At 33.4% G+C, this 16919-nt stretch overlaps 1 long non-coding RNA gene across 1 annotated transcript; it reads right to left on the bottom strand.

The window, feature by feature from the left end:
• Positions 1-207: 207 nt before the first annotated feature.
• On the bottom strand, positions 208-1038 carry LOC146730216 (uncharacterized). The gene is made up of 2 exons (XR_014927912.1): positions 866-1038; positions 208-381 (listed from the first exon to the last, which is right to left on the bottom strand). It is a non-coding gene; the product is annotated as an uncharacterized LOC146730216 (long non-coding RNA).
• Positions 1039-16919: the final 15881 nt, after the last annotated feature.

Genomic DNA, 16919 nt, shown 5'->3' with positions numbered 1-16919 from the left:
TATTTTACTTTGATTTTGATTTTGTGATTTTTTTAATTCCGCCCTACCTACATCTGATCCGACGCCTATGTAAGTCCCGTTCAAATCTCGCGTAAGTAACAGCCAATCACAGCCCCCCTTTTATACAGGCTGTCGGTTGCTTACTTTTCAGTGTATACGGGCAATCTTTCTATATTTTGCCCACTTGAATAAACCATTAATAGAAAATTGCTAGTATATTTTTATTTGCAAAAGAAAATCCTCAGCATTTTACAATTTTTGTCATTACATTGCATATTTTTTTCACTTCCAACACATGTGTACACTTCCAGATACATCTTCGCCAGCCAAGGTTCGTTCATTCAGTCATCGCTTCAATTTTACATCACTGAGCATAATTATCTAGAATGGAAGCAAAAAAATAAGTAAATCGTAATGATTAGAACACTGTAAACAGCTATAGTAAACAATGCAAACTGATTTTAAATTGTATAGCGGTCACCGGCCCACGGCATCGACGCAGAAAATTGGAGCAAACAAATATTTCCTGATCAATTGCGATGTGTTCCAAATAAAAAATATTTTATTCCAGTCCAAATCAGCTCAATTACTTTAATAAAGAGTTATTGTATAATGTACAAAATGTTGATACAATTTGATGAATATTTACAGCTTCAATACCGCAGACGATTTTGGCCCGATCGTCAACAAAACATCACCCGTCTCCAGGGCAGGCGACTGGAAAAAGACACTGGTGTTCGGTCGAACCGGTGGAAACAAAATCAACACTCCCAGAATAACTATGCGGAATAACGATCTAAAACCATTCGAGTCACAATATTAACATAAAAATGACTTTCGTTGTATTTGACAATGATAAACTTACAGAAAAGCCGTGTTATTCACGGTCGCTATCCGCCATTTTATTTGAGTGTGTTTGCCACCCGGTGACGTCATCATGTGCGCTATAGAAGGAGGTATGTGATTCGTTGACTAAAATCGTCGATAGTGGGTCTCGTTGAAATCTCGTTACATAGGCGTCGGATCAGATGTAGGTAGGGCGGGATTAAAAAAAAAAATCTCAAAATCAAAGTAAAATAATAAAATAAAAGGGCATCAATAACAAATATAATAAAAAATAAAATTAAAATAAGTTTATAGCGAAAATAATTAAAGCCCGTACACTACATCAGATTTTAATCAGATTGTGACAAGTGTAAATACAGTATGTTTGTTTATTGATAACACTCACCACAGTATAACTAATAACTGGCTATGTTTGTCATGTATTAAAACAAAAGTTTGCATAATCACAACAAGAGAATACACAAAATGACGGTCACAACAACACACCAGTCGTACTAGTCCGTATTTGTGAATATATTGAAATGAAAGCTTATGTTGAGGCCAAATTTTCCATAGTCGGGTTGCGATATAGCGCCCTCTTTGGTGGCTGGCGAGTTTCGTTCTTTTGACCTGAACTTTCACAGTAAGTCATTGTTTTCTAGAAGGAACAGGTCGTTGGTATGTACAGATTAATTATTCACAAGTCTTTGCTATAATATTTTGAGTGAGAGTTGACAGTATTTTATAGTTAAGACAATTTTGTTTTGAGTGTTCAAGCATATGAAACGTTCGCTCGGCCAATACCGTTTTCTTGCCGATTCATTTAGATGTGTTTATGTGACAAGGCATTTCATATAACTGAAAGTTTGTGCAGTAAATTTACTATTTGAATGTATATTTTATGAACAGCCATGTAATTTGTGTTTAGAAATAGTACTTTTGCCGTAGCTAATGGATCTCATTGGTAATTTGTGAGTTAGTGATAGAAAATGTTTCATTATTCTTTCCCAGTACAACTGAAGTTGATGGTCATATATGCTACTGGTAAATGTAGATGTTATTCTCTTGATTGGAGGTGTTGGGAAAGTGTTTCTGTGAGACATTGTTCTTTATCATGTCACTACAGTCTGTGACTACTGTGTATTAGTTGATCATTCTACTAGAATTTATGCTTTCTTTTTCTGAATTTGATATGCTAATGTTTTGATTATATCAGCTTATATCATCCCTAAACATGTACGAGTTATCTTTTCACTACAGTCTGTGGCTACTGTGTATTAGTTGATCATTCTACTAGAATTTATGCTTTCTTTTTCTGAATTTGATATGCTAATGTTTTGATTATATCAGCTTATATCATCCCTAAACATGTACGAGTTATCTTTTCACTACAGTCTGTGGCTACTGTGTATTAGTTCATCATTCTACTAGAATTTATGCTTTCTTTTTCTGAATTTGATATGCTAATGTTTTGATTATATCAGCTTATATCATCCCTAAACATGTACGAGTTATCATGTCACTACAGTCTGTGGCTACTGTGTATTAGTTGATCATTCTACTAGAATTTATGCTTTCTTTTTCTGAATTTGATATGCTAATGTTTTGATTATATCAGCTTATATCATCCCTAAACATGTACGAGTTATCTTGTCACTACAGTCTGTGGCTACTGTGTATTAGTTGATCATTCTACTAGAATTTATGCTTTCTTTTTCTGAATTTGATATGCTAATGTTTTGATTATATCAGCTTATATCATTCCTAAACATGTACGAGTTATCATGTCACTACAGTCTGTGGCTACTGTGTATTAGTTGATCATTCTACTAGAATTTATGCTTTCTTTTTCTGAATTTGATATGCTAATGTTTTGATTATATCAGCTTATATCATCCCTAAACATGTACGAGTTATCTTTTCACTACAGTCTGTGGCTACTGTGTATTAGTTGATCATTCTACTAGAATTTATGCTTTCTTTTTCTGAATTTGATATGCTAATGTTTTGATTATATCAGCTTATATCATCCCTAAACATGTACGAGTTATCATGTCACTACAGTCTGTGGCTACTGTGTATTAGTTGATCATTCTACTAGAATTTATGCTTTCTTTTTCTGAATTTGATATGCTAATGTTTTGATTATATCAGCTTATATCATCCCTAAACATGTACGAGTTATCTTGTCACTACAGTCTGTGGCTACTGTGTATAAGTTGATCATTCTACTAGAATTTATGCTTTCTTTTTCTGAATTTGATATGCTAATGTTTTGATTATATCAGCTTATATCATTCCTAAACATGTACGAGTTATCATGTCACTACAGTCTGTGGCTACTGTGTATTAGTTGATCATTCTACTAGAATTTATGCTTTCTTTTTCTGAATTTGATATGCTAATGTTTTGATTATATCAGCTTATATCATCCCTAAACATGTACGAGTTATCATGTCACTACAGTCTGTGGCTACTGTGTATTAGTTGATCATTCTACTAGAATTTATGCTTTCTTTTTCTGAATTTGATATGCTAATGTTTTGATTATATCAGCTTATATCATCCCTAAACATGTACGAGTTATCTTGTCACTACAGTCTGTGGCTACTGTGTATAAGTTGATCATTCTACTAGAATTTATGCTTTCTTTTTCTGAATTTGATATGCTAATGTTTTGATTATATCAGCTTATATCATTCCTAAACATGTACGAGTTATCATGTCACTACAGTCTGTGGCTACTGTGTATTAGTTGATCATTCTACTAGAATTTATGCTTTCTTTTTCTGAATTTGATATGCTAATGTTTTGATTATATCAGCTTATATCATCCCTAAACATGTACGAGTTATCATGTCACTACAGTCTGTGGCTACTGTGTATTAGTTGATCATTCTACTAGAATTTATGCTTTCTTTTTCTGAATTTGATATGCTAATGTTTTGATTATATCAGCTTATATCATCCCTAAACATGTACGAGTTATCATGTCACTACAGTCTGTGGCTACTGTGTATTAGTTGATCATTCTACTAGAATTTATGCTTTCTTTTTCTGAATTTGATATGCTAATGTTTTGATTATATCAGCTTATATCATCCCTAAACATGTACGAGTTATCATGTCACTACAGTCTGTGGCTACTGTGTATTAGTTGATCATTCTACTAGAATTTATGCTTTCTTTTTCTGAATTTGATATGCTAATGTTTTGATTATATCAGCTTATATCATCCCTAAACATGTACGAGTTATCATGTCACTACAGTCTGTGGCTACTGTGTATTAGTTGATCATTCTACTAGAATTTATGCTTTCTTTTTCTGAATTTGATATGCTAATGTTTTGATTATATCAGCTTATATCATCCCTAAACATGTACGAGTTATCATGTCACTACAGTCTGTGGCTACTGTGTATTAGTTGATCATTCTACTAGAATTTATGCTTTCTTTTTCTGAATTTGATATGCTAATGTTTTGATTATATCAGCTTATATCATCCCTAAACATGTACGAGTTATCATGTCACTACAGTCTGTGGCTACTGTGTATTAGTTGATCATTCTACTAGAATTTATGCTTTCTTTTTCTGAATTTGATATGCTAATGTTTTGATTATATCAGCTTATATCATCCCTAAACATGTACGAGTAATCATGTCACTACAGTCTGTGGCTACTGTGTATTAGTTGATCATTCTACTAGAATTTATGCTTTCTTTTTCTGAAGTTGATATGCTAATGTTTTGATTATATCAGCTTATATCATCCCTAAACATGTACGAGTTATCATGTCACTACAGTCTGTGGCTACTGTGTATTAGTTGATCATTCTACTAGAATTTATGCTTTCTTTTTCTGAATTTGATATGCTAATGTTTTGATTATATCAGCTTATATCATCCCTAAACATGTACGAGTTATCTTGTCACTACAGTCTGTGGCTACTGTGTATTAGTTGATCATTCTACTAGAATTTATGCTTTCTTTTTCTGAATTTGATATGCTAATGTTTTGATTATATCAGCTTATATCATCCCTAAACATGTACGAGTTATCTTGTCACTACAGTCTGTGGCTACTGTGTATTAGTTGATCATTCTACTAGAATTTATGCTTTCTTTTTCTGAATTTGATATGCTAATGTTTTGATTATATCAGCTTATATCATCCCTAAACATGTACGAGTTATCTTGTCACTACAGTCTGTGGCTACTGTGTATTAGTTGATCATTCTACTAGAATTTATGCTTTCTTTTTCTGAATTTGATATGCTAATGTTTTGATTATATCAGCTTATATCATCCCTAAACATGTACGAGTTATCTTGTCACTACAGTCTGTGGCTACTGTGTATTAGTTGATCATTCTACTAGAATTTATGCTTTCTTTTTCTGAATTTGATATGCTAATGTTTTGATTATATCAGCTTATATCATCCCTAAACATGTACGAGTTATCTTGTCACTACAGTCTGTGGCTACTGTGTATTAGTTGATCATTCTACTAGAATTTATGCTTTCTTTTTCTGAATTTGATATGCTAATGTTTTGATTATATCAGCTTATATCATCCCTAAACATGTACGAGTTATCTTGTCACTACAGTCTGTGGCTACTGTGTATTAGTTGATCATTCTACTAGAATTTATGCTTTCTTTTTCTGAATTTGATATGCTAATGTTTTGATTATATCAGCTTATATCATCCCTAAACATGTACGAGTTATCTTGTCACTACAGTCTGTGGCTACTGTGTATTAGTTGATCATTCTACTAGAATTTATGCTTTCTTTTTCTGAATTTGATATGCTAATGTTTTGATTATATCAGCTTATATCATCCCTAAACATGTACGAGTTATCTTGTCACTACAGTCTGTGGCTACTGTGTATTAGTTGATCATTCTACTAGAATTTATGCTTTCTTTTTCTGAATTTGATATGCTAATGTTTTGATTATATCAGCTTATATCATCCCTAAACATGTACGAGTTATCTTGTCACTACAGTCTGTGGCTACTGTGTATTAGTTGATCATTCTACTAGAATTTATGCTTTCTTTTTCTGAATTTGATATGCTAATGTTTTGATTATATCAGCTTATATCATCCCTAAACATGTACGAGTTATCTTGTCACTACAGTCTGTGGCTACTGTGTATTAGTTGATCATTCTACTAGAATTTATGCTTTCTTTTTCTGAATTTGATATGCTAATGTTTTGATTATATCAGCTTATATCATCCCTAAACATGTACGAGTTATCTTGTCACTACAGTCTGTGGCTACTGTGTATTAGTTGATCATTCTACTAGAATTTATGCTTTCTTTTTCTGAATTTGATATGATAATGTTTTGATTATATCAGCTTATATCATCCCTAAACATGTACGAGTGGTCTGTTAAGGTTAATCATTATAATGAACTGATCTTAAATAAAACCTGGCTCTGTCTTTCACTATAGAAGAAAACAGACAAGAAGGGAAGTATATTGAATATCTGAAGCTTTAAATTTAAATAGAATTTAGAAAAAAACAATAATCGTAAACAAAATCTGATAACACAACATTCACAGTATAATAATTTCGATAAGCAGCAGCTCGTGGTGGTATGTAATATACAAATAATATTCAAAATGTACAAATTAAACCCGTAGTGGGTTATTGAATGGAATGTAAATATGTTTACATTGATTAAATATTAACTCTATATACAAACACTTGGGAACACTTGATTGTTTTTTATTAGCAGATTGTAGGAGCTACTCAACAGCCCTTCAGAACGTAACACGCACGCGCAATCATTGATTTGTAGAGCATCGTTTAATGGGATTGTTTCTCTCAGATTCATTCATGGTTTATCACAGCAGATTCATGTCAAAGTCAACTATGTCCATCGATTGTATACACCGCAATATTGTAATTGTTATTTTTTTAAACATGAAACAATCTATTTTGTCGATTGAACGCTTATCTCTTGACAATGATGTCATCAATGATGTGTACATGTTTAGATGTGAGTTTTTTTCTAACCGGACTAGCTTTAATGTAAATATAACTGTCAGCAATATCCGTTCTAATTGAAATTAGAATTAGAGAAATATACAGCGCTACAATTCGATGTTGTTTCTTGTTTCATAGCGTGTCATAGAACAACTGTTAACTGTTACTGTTTTAATAATTTGTTACAAACAGCTATTGTCAGAAATCTAGGTCTTCAAAATAATTGTTGTCAGAGAATGATTCTATGCAGTGAAATGTACACGCAATTAAATTGGTAAACAGAAATTGACACAAGTACACCCTTTCTCACAATTTTCGGGGGAGGATACACTTGTGGTGTGAGTGTGGTTTAGGTTGTTTTTTATGAATGTGACCGAAAGTTTTTTTTGATATCATTACTGTTTTTAAGTAGTGTCTCCCAATTAAATTATTTTTGAGATTTATCCCCATGGGTGGGTGGGGTAACAGTTCTCTCTCTCAATCCCAATCTTCTATTAAAATATGTATTATAGTCTATTTTATTAAAATATTTATTATAAAATATTTTATATTGTATTTTATTAGTAGAGTTTGCTTTGATGAAAATTACAGAGGTGTTTCCATAGTGAAAATAAGAATATAACCACGAAATCTTCCAACAAGTGCATTAAGAAAAAACGATGCTGGTCTATGAGGTATTGAGCTTGAAGGTAATTTGCTACATAGTAAATGTGAACAATATGTAAGTTCAATGACACATACAAATTGCATTTGAATTGTACCTTTTTCTATTTTCCGCTGTGCTATTTGTTTCTTTGAACAATATAATGCGTTGTATTTAGTGTTGCCACTTTATCCTGATCTACTTGTTGGTAAACTTAAATGAATGGGTTGTATTTAGTGTTGTCACTTCATTCACAACTGTACTTTCAATGGGCAAATTACAATCCAAATTGTACAAAAACCGGAATGAAAACGTAGAAAATCCGTTGTTTTAATGATCCAAACTGTACACGTATTGCTAATGTGTGTGTTTACGCTGCTTCATTCACCGTGGATACGTTTCTTTTTCATGCGGAATAAAAATTAGTTTGTATTCAATTTAAACTGTGTTGCGCATGTAATTTGTGTGTGCATTCAGCGTACAACTACATAGTATTCTTATAATAAATATTCATGTTCAAGGGCCATAATCATGACCTTTTAGTAGAATGAATGAATGAACTTTATTGTTCCCGTGTAAAAAGGAGTAGGTTACATAGGGTGTTTGCAACAATAAAGAATTTTTGTTAACAAGACAATATTTTGAAAATAACTAGAATGAATGTACTTAAAATTCACAAATAAATAAGTATGTATAAAAAATAAATACACAAATAAACTATTAAAGAATTCTAATCTCTAATTTTGGTCGCAGCTAAAATAAAGTTTGATAAAGTAGATGAAAGTAAACTTTTTTTATTAGTTTTATCGAATTGTCAATATAATGGTATAATATAATATAATAGCAATAACCCCCCCCCCCCGCCGAAGTTAAGTATACCACTTGATATTGCACAATTCACTCCATATATGCACTCGCCTACTCGTTGATTGCTTGATGAACTCAATTCTAATTTGTGAAATGATTCCAAAAGATCCCAAAAATTGCTTATTTCACCACTTAACATTCTTTTTTTTATAAAAACTGTTGACCAGCCAATCGCTGCAGTCGTTGGCATGATCTCGTGATTACCAGGGGTGTCTCATTGTTAAAGCCGTGCAAAGTTGCCACTACTAAATACAATAAGTAAACAATTTATTTATAAAATTCCTGTTATATATGTTTATAATCTCCACTCTAAACATGCAAGTTGTTGATTCTAAACAATAGTGTAACGGCGTGTGAACCGAATGTACAAACGTGAGATTGCTATAATAACAATATGGTGAATATTAATGTTTCCGCTACAAACTGGTAATTTTAGACACCAGCATAGTACTTGCACTATAGTCATATAAACAGATCTCAATATCACTCCGCGTGTGATTAGTTCCAACGACGCACTGTTTACAGCATTCTTAGAATAAGTAAAACTCCGCTGATAAAATTAATTCCAAATTGAGTAAAATATTATATATCAAATATCAATTTTCGTGAGGGCGCCCATGTGTAATATGCAATATCAGTAACTTGACGAAGTTATTGAACACGAATTACAAAATAATCTGTTGATATGTTTACACTAATTAAGTTTTAACTCTATATACAAACACTCGACAACACTTTATGAACAGAACGTGTTTTTGAAAGACCAGTTACTGACATATATCAGCTTTTGTCTTAATTTCGAAATAACATTATGCATATTACAATTATTACAATTGTACATTACAATTATTATATTACAATTTGTAAGACACAAACGGGCTAAAAATTATCATGACCAAATTGGGGTGTAACATTTAGGACGACCAGTCTGATTTAGAAATCTAGAAATCCTTTTGGATACTTTCTATGAAAATATTCATAATTACAAGATAATTGTTGCATGTAGTAATATAATCGTGAAACATTTAAAATCGAACTGCTGTCCAATCTTTTCATTTACACCAATTTACAATTCTTCAATTAGATGAAGTCAACCCAGAAGACATTACCTAATATATACATAAAATTAGTTTGTATATTAAAATAAACGTGTACACCAATTAAATATAAATTGAGTCATAAATTTCTCTGGTTGAAACAAACAGCACAATCCCGTATTACTGTATGATAAATACATCTAACACTGCACCGACACATTTGATAGGAAAGACGCAAAATTCATGTATTTTCATTAAAAAAATCTAAATAAACGTGCACAACAAATACGATATATAAATACGTATAATAGGCAGTCTATAACAAAAAAACGAATGTCATCATATTGGCTTTGAAGAATCTTTTCAAATATAATCGCTAAAACTAATCGTTATTGGAATGGGATTTAGATGAATTGACCTCAAATCGGATTCGTTGACGTGTTGTAAGCATAAAATAAGAGTTCAATGGTCATGACGTTTTGACCTGATGTACTCAATCTAGCTGCTATACTGACAAGTGCAAATACAGTATGTTTGTTTATTGATAACACTCACCACAGTGTAACTACTAACTGGCTATGTTTGTCATTTACTAATCCAAGATGAATTTTGTATAATCACAACTTTGTGTGTGGAATTTGCAAATATTTGCAATTTTAAGAGAATACACATGATGGCGGCCACAACAACACACGAGTACTTAGTCCGTATTTGTGAATATATTGAAATGAAAGCCATGTTTTGTTGAACCCAAATTTCCATAGTCGGTTTGCGATATAACGCCCTCTTTTGTGACTGGCGAGATTCGTTAATTTGACCTGACCTTTCACAGTCAGCTATTGTTTTCTAGAAGGAATAGGTAGTTGATATGTACAGATTAATTATGCTTTGTTTTTTTGAGTGACAAGTTAACTGTATTTTGTATTTTACACAATTTTGTTATTGGTTGTTTCAACCATGTGATAATTTCGCTCGGCCCATACCGTTTTCTTGGACGATCATTTGCATGTGTTGCATTCATTTGCATGAAAGTTTGTGCAGTAAATTTTTAATTTACATTTTATGAACAGCCAGGTACCTTTGCACATTTTTCATCGGAAATTTGTGTGTTAATGTTAGAAAATGTTTCATTTTTCTTTCCCAGCACAACTGCAATTCATGGTCATGTGTGCCATTGGTATATGTTATCCTCTTGATTGGAGGTGTTGGGAAAGTGTTTCTGTGAGACATTGTTCTTTATCTTGTCACTACAGTCTGTGACTACTGTGTATTAGTTGATCATTCTACTAGAATTTATGCTTTCTTTTTCTGAATTTGATATGCACATGTTTGATTTTTTTTTGATTTATTATTATTAACTAATTTTCTTTGTGTATCTTTTCAGTTAATATGCGTAATGCATGCTTTTATCATTTAACTCCGTCCTAAAACATGTACGAGTGGTCTGTTAAGGTTAATCATTATAATGAACTGATCTTAAATAAAACCTGGCTCTGTCTTTTACTATAGAAAAAACAGACACGATGGGGAGTATATTGAATATTTGAAGTTTTATATTTTAATAGAATTTGGAAAAAGCAATAATTTTAAACAAAATCTGATAACACAACATTCACTACATAATAATTTCGATAAGCAGCAGCTCGTGATGGTATGTAATATATAAATAATATGCAAAATGTACAAATTAAACCCGTAGTGGGTCATTGAATGGAATGTAAATATGTTTACATTGATTAAATATTAACTCTATATACAAACACTTGGGAACACTTGACTGTTTTTTATCAGCAGGTTGTCGGAGCGACTCAACATCCCTTCAGAACGTAACACGCATGCGCAACCTACATTAAATAAACAGTGATTTAGGGAGCACCGTGTGATGGGATCATTTTACTCAGATTCATTTATATATGGATTATTGCAGAAGATTTACGTCGAAGGCAAATATGTCCATCGATAATGTACACCGCAATATTGCCATCGTTGATTTATTTTACGGGTGAAACTATTTGTTTGGTCTGATTGAACTCGTATCCATTGCCACTGACCTCACCCATGATTTGCGCATGTTTAGATGTGTCCGAGTTACCGTGGATGTACTGGAGAGTATACCAACGTAGAACGTTCTACAAAGTAGACTGTCCAGTCAGCAAAATTCTCTCCCATTGACGTTTTTATCATTAGAATTACGAAAATATATCTCTCTAAAATTGATTTTGTTCCTTGTTTCATAGTGTGTCATGCAAAACAATGGTGGTTGCTGTTTTAATAATTTTGTTGCAAACAGTTATTGTCAGAAATCCCACTGTACAAAATGATTGTTGTAGGAGATATATACCGAATAATATTATGCAGTGAAATGAACACGCAATTGAATTGTTTAACTGAAACTGACACAAGTACGCCCTATCTTGCAATAATTATGGGGGGGTGCACTTGTGGTGCAAGTGTGGCTTCTATATATTAATTTCTATGAATGTGACCCGAACGCATTCTCTGAATTTATTAGTTGTTTACGTTTTGTGTGTTTTTTCTTTCTTGTAAACTGTATTTGAGAGTTTCTCCGTAGATGGGTGGGGCCACGGTAACTGTTGGACCATCTGTTGAAAATATTCTACTACGTCCATGTTTGCATTGAATGCACTCTCCTTCGCCCATACTGGTCTAAAAAATACTCTCCTTCGCACATATTTGTATTGAAAATACTCTCCCTCGCCCATGTTTTTTTCTGAAAATGCTCTCATTCGCCTTCGCCCAATTTGTTTCGAAAATATTTTGAATTGAATATTCCCCCCTCCGCCCATATTCCTCTTAAAAATACTCTCTTTCGCCCATATTTGTATTGAATATACTCTCCTTCGTCCATATTTCTCTTAAAAATACTATAAAACGCCTATATTTGTATTGAATATACTCTTTTTCGCCAATATTCCTCTTAAAAATACTCTCTTTCGCTTATATTTGTATTGAATAATCTCTTTCCCCTTCGCCCATATTTTTTCTTAAAAATACACTCCAACGTCTATATTTGTCTTGAATATACTTTCCGTCGCCTATATTTGTATTGAATATTCTCTCCTTCGCCCATATTCCTCTTAAACATACTCTCTAACGCCTATATTTGTCTTGAATATACTTTTCTTTGCCCATATTCCTCTTAAAAAATACTCTCCTTCGCCCATATGTGTATTGAATATTCTTTTTTTCGCCTATATTCCTATTAAAAATACTCTCCTTCGTCCATATTTGTATTGAAAATACTCTCCCTAACCCATTTTTTACTGAAAATACTCTCCTTCGCCTTCGCCCAATTTTTATCGAAACTATTCTTCTTAGCCAAATTTCTTCCTGAAAATTCCCTCATTCGCCTATAGTTTTATCGAAAAATAACTCTCCTTATATATTGGGAATATATGAAGAGCAAATATGTGTCTTTTACTGATAATTGTTCATTCGCTCATTTTCACCTTTTCATTTACTGTAATTTAGTTCTGCATTTTATAGTCATGCGTCGCATTTAAAAAACGCGTTCCATCATTCCTTCACGCCTGTAGCACCTGTGTAGAACTAGAGAGGTGAATTGTAACAGTTTGTTGTTGTTACTGAAACGGTCAATATTTATAGTGTGTTGTACACACTTGGAATTAAATATCACATCCAGGATTTACATTTCCTATGTGATTTCGTGTTATCGCCAGTAATCTGGACAACGGAATGTGGGTCAGCATGGGTTGATTTATAGAAATAGTCAGTTACTATTATGGTATATATTAACCATTGAGTACCGTGCAATCACAGTGTTGAATCATGTAATTCCACAGGCAAAATATCACGTGAAAGAAGGTCGAAAGGTGTACGGGCTTAAAGTTTTTTCATCAGAATCGCGGCGAATATGAGTAGTTTCTTGGGGGATTGTAGCTAGTGCAGTGTAATTTATGAATCCGCCCACGTGACGTGGTTTGCTATGTCATATTTGGATCAAAGGGAGTCGGTCACCAACTTGTGTCTGTTCCAATAACGGCCCGCCCACGTGACGTGGTTTGCTATGTCATATTTGGATCAAAGGGAGTCGGTTACCAACTTGTGTCTGTTCCAATAACGGCCCGCCCACGTGACGTGGTTTGCTATGTCATATTTGGATCAAATGGAGTCGTTCACCAACTTGTGTCTGTTCCAATAACGGCAACCATTGACTCTAGGCGTGGCTAGAAAAATCGCATCATGCCATCTAACAATACTCCAAGTGTTGTTAAGTGAGTCTGATATGGCTTCGTTCCTATGATAATTTAATTTCCACAGATTTTGATTCAGGAGTTTATCGCAGACATTGACTGGTAAAAGCAATCCTGCTATGGGGGTCGAATAAACTTGTGTAACTCACAATTTACCTCGCTGTAGTTAAGGATTATCTGGTAGATCGCCATCATTATCAACATCATTTTCGAAATTTTACAAGATTCCTATTACTCCGACTAGTGTGTTAGATTTCAGTTTGTTGTCTCATGCAGACAAGTCTTGTTTGTTATAACTCCATGGCTGCAGGTTGAAACCTCGTGTCGTCATCACATCATTTGCGTCATTGCGTTATCACATCCAGTGATGACGTCATCGATATAAATATTAGATTAGAGATTGTTTACTGCAGGTATGTCAGGGTTAGCTTCGGTCAGTGTTTTCACTGCAGCATTGAGAATAAAAAGGCTAGACAGGGCGCCAAATAAAAAAGATCTGAATTGACATGTTATATAGCTAATTTGAGGATCAATGACATACGCTCTTCTAGGTGAATGTGGATTTGAAGAGCTTTCTATATGTTTACCGCTAATGCGATTGCGATTAGTAATCTATTTGAGCAAAGAGGGTCCGGTGTCAAGAAAATCATTGGGCCTTACAACTACGGTCTAAATGACGTGAATAGTTCTCACTGTCACGTTTGACATGACGGTAGGTACGTAATGTCCGATATCAGTTTGTCGTTATCAACGCGTTCAATAAAAACACATTATTCAGTTGACTCGTAATAACATTGTCATAAAATATAAACACTATCACGAGGAAGATGGCGAATCATGTGTCATGTTATATTATTAGAAACATTATAGTTCGTGGAAAGTGGATCATGTTCTAGTTTCCATGGCAATTTAGAAAATGAATGTTATGCAGGATATTGGACACTTGAATTGATGATCAGTTGAATGGCATGAGCATGTAAAAAATATCTTCAAAAATCTAGAAAAGTTAAAAATTTATTTCATGAAAAAGATGACATGAAACAATGTATACTGACGGTATTGAATGGACTCCGAATCCTAATCCGATAGTAATACATTAAACGGGATTTAGAAACAATCCGGTAAAAATGCTTATCCAAGATTATTGCTTTCATGAACCAGTACACAGAGATGAGTGGCATTAATATTAATATACATACATAGTAAGTTTTATCCAAGCTGCTGGATATGGTACAATGTCGTATTTTACGGTGACCGTGGTTATTGTTCCGATATAAATTTAGTAATAGTAATTTAGATGCAATCAGTTAAGCAGGTATATATCTGCAATATAACGTACACATTCCACAAATGTACGGTTAGAGCAAAACTTCTTAAACATCAAAGTGAAGTATATTTCATTAATACCCAATCACTGATAAGATATTCGAGTAATAATTCGGTATTAATTCCAGAGAGTTTAAATCGTATCATATTTGTTGCCGCAACTTGGTCTCAAAAAATACATTTGGCAATTTTTATCTGCTGTTAATACTATAAGGTTATTACAAAGATACCTCAAAGTATGCACGAAGGCAGTACAGCGGCAGTATCGACCGACGCGCAGCAAGTTGTTTTGACTTGAAGCCTTTCATTTCCAATCCCAAGAAATATTTGGTATTTCTTTCTCCTTCCTCGTACCATTTGACCCTTGACCTAATTTGTGCACCACGTCTTTTGGTTACGTACAGTTTGTCTAATTCTGCTTTATACACTGTGTACTGTTTTTTTAATTATTTATTATTTTTCTGCTTATCCAGTTCTAGTTCTGAATGTTTAATCTTTTCTTCCAGAATTCTATACTTTTCCCGCATATTTTTGGCTTTACACTTTGTATACTTTATTGATGTTTCTGTTTTATCTTAACTACATCCAAAAGGATACGAATATCATTTATATATTTATATTCATTTATAATGACATTTATTAAACTTTTAAATATTTTTTTGTAATTATTGTCTTTTGTAATTATTGTTTAATTTCCAATATGCCGCCCCTCTCGGGTAATTATTTAAATTGAGTTTTAGTGAAATGGCGTTATGATCTGCTTTGATAGCATGTCTGATATCGGTGGACTGTACGTTTGATAACATGTGTGCTGAAATTAGCCAGAAATCTAGCCTGCAAGCAATACCTAGTGTAACCTGCCTCTATGTGTATTGTGTTTTGTTTGTATTAATATCTCTCCAAATATCAAGTAATTTTAGCGACTTTATCATGCAATATAATTTCTTTGGTTTGGTTGTGTTATTGCGGCGATTCGACCGCTTATCAATGTCGGAATCAAGCACACAGTTAAAATCTCCACCCAAAAAGATATTACCACTAACATCGCTATGTTTCTGTGTCCATGCCTTTAGAGTTACAAAAAACGGATCCCTGGTTTTTAATTGGTTTGGAGCATATCCATAAACCAATGTTAATATGTCATCTCCAATTTCAATGTCGATGAGCAATTTTCTCCCATTTTTCAGTTTTGTATTTTTCACCTCTCCTATTAGCTTTTTATGAAACAAAATTGATACCCCCCTGCTGTGACATGTACCAAATGAGTGAAACATTTTCTTCTTCCATTCCCATCCAACTAAATCCAATATGTTTTCATCCCAATATATTTCCTGAAAAAAGATAACATCTGCCTTTTGATCCTGACACCATCTAAATATCTGATGCCTTTTATCTCTACCCCTTAGTCCTCTAAAGTTTAGTGACAAAAAATGTAATTTGTTTGCCATTAAATAGAGTTCGTTCCAAATGCTTACTTTTTGCGGATTCTTCGTTTTCTACTTCGCTTTGTCATTTTGCATTCTTTTTCATGACTCCTTAATTCTCTACCTTCCGGAATTACCAAGTTCTCGTTATCATACTCTGAGGCGGACGCATCAAATTCCGAAAATTGTGTAGTTATGTAAGTTGAAGAGCTCACGTGCTTTCTTTTCATGTCTTTGGCGGAGGATTTTTGACTTTGACTGTCCGTCGTCAACTGATCGGTACATGTGGCAAAGTTCGTGATCTTCGGTTGAACTGCATTAATAACCTGAACAGCAGGTGTCGGAGATGGTCCGTCAAACGCATTTCGTGTTGAGCTACCCACGCCCATCACATTCTCTGTGGCCTTATCTTGTTGTTTTCTGTGTTCTTTTAGGGGACACATATATCTCATATGTTCTCTCTCTGCAACGCAGGTATATAACATCATTGGTACATTTTGTTTTTAAATGACCATGCTGTAGACAGTTGGAGCAATGCGCTCCTTCCCTAGTACAATC

Source organism: Saccoglossus kowalevskii, chromosome 20 (assembly GCF_978046115.1).
Source record: "Saccoglossus kowalevskii chromosome 20, keSacKowa6.1, whole genome shotgun sequence".
NCBI classification, from domain to species: Eukaryota; Metazoa; Hemichordata; class Enteropneusta; family Harrimaniidae; genus Saccoglossus; species Saccoglossus kowalevskii.
The sequence above is the reverse complement of the archived record's forward strand: the minus strand, read 5'-3'. Positions and strand labels throughout refer to the sequence as shown.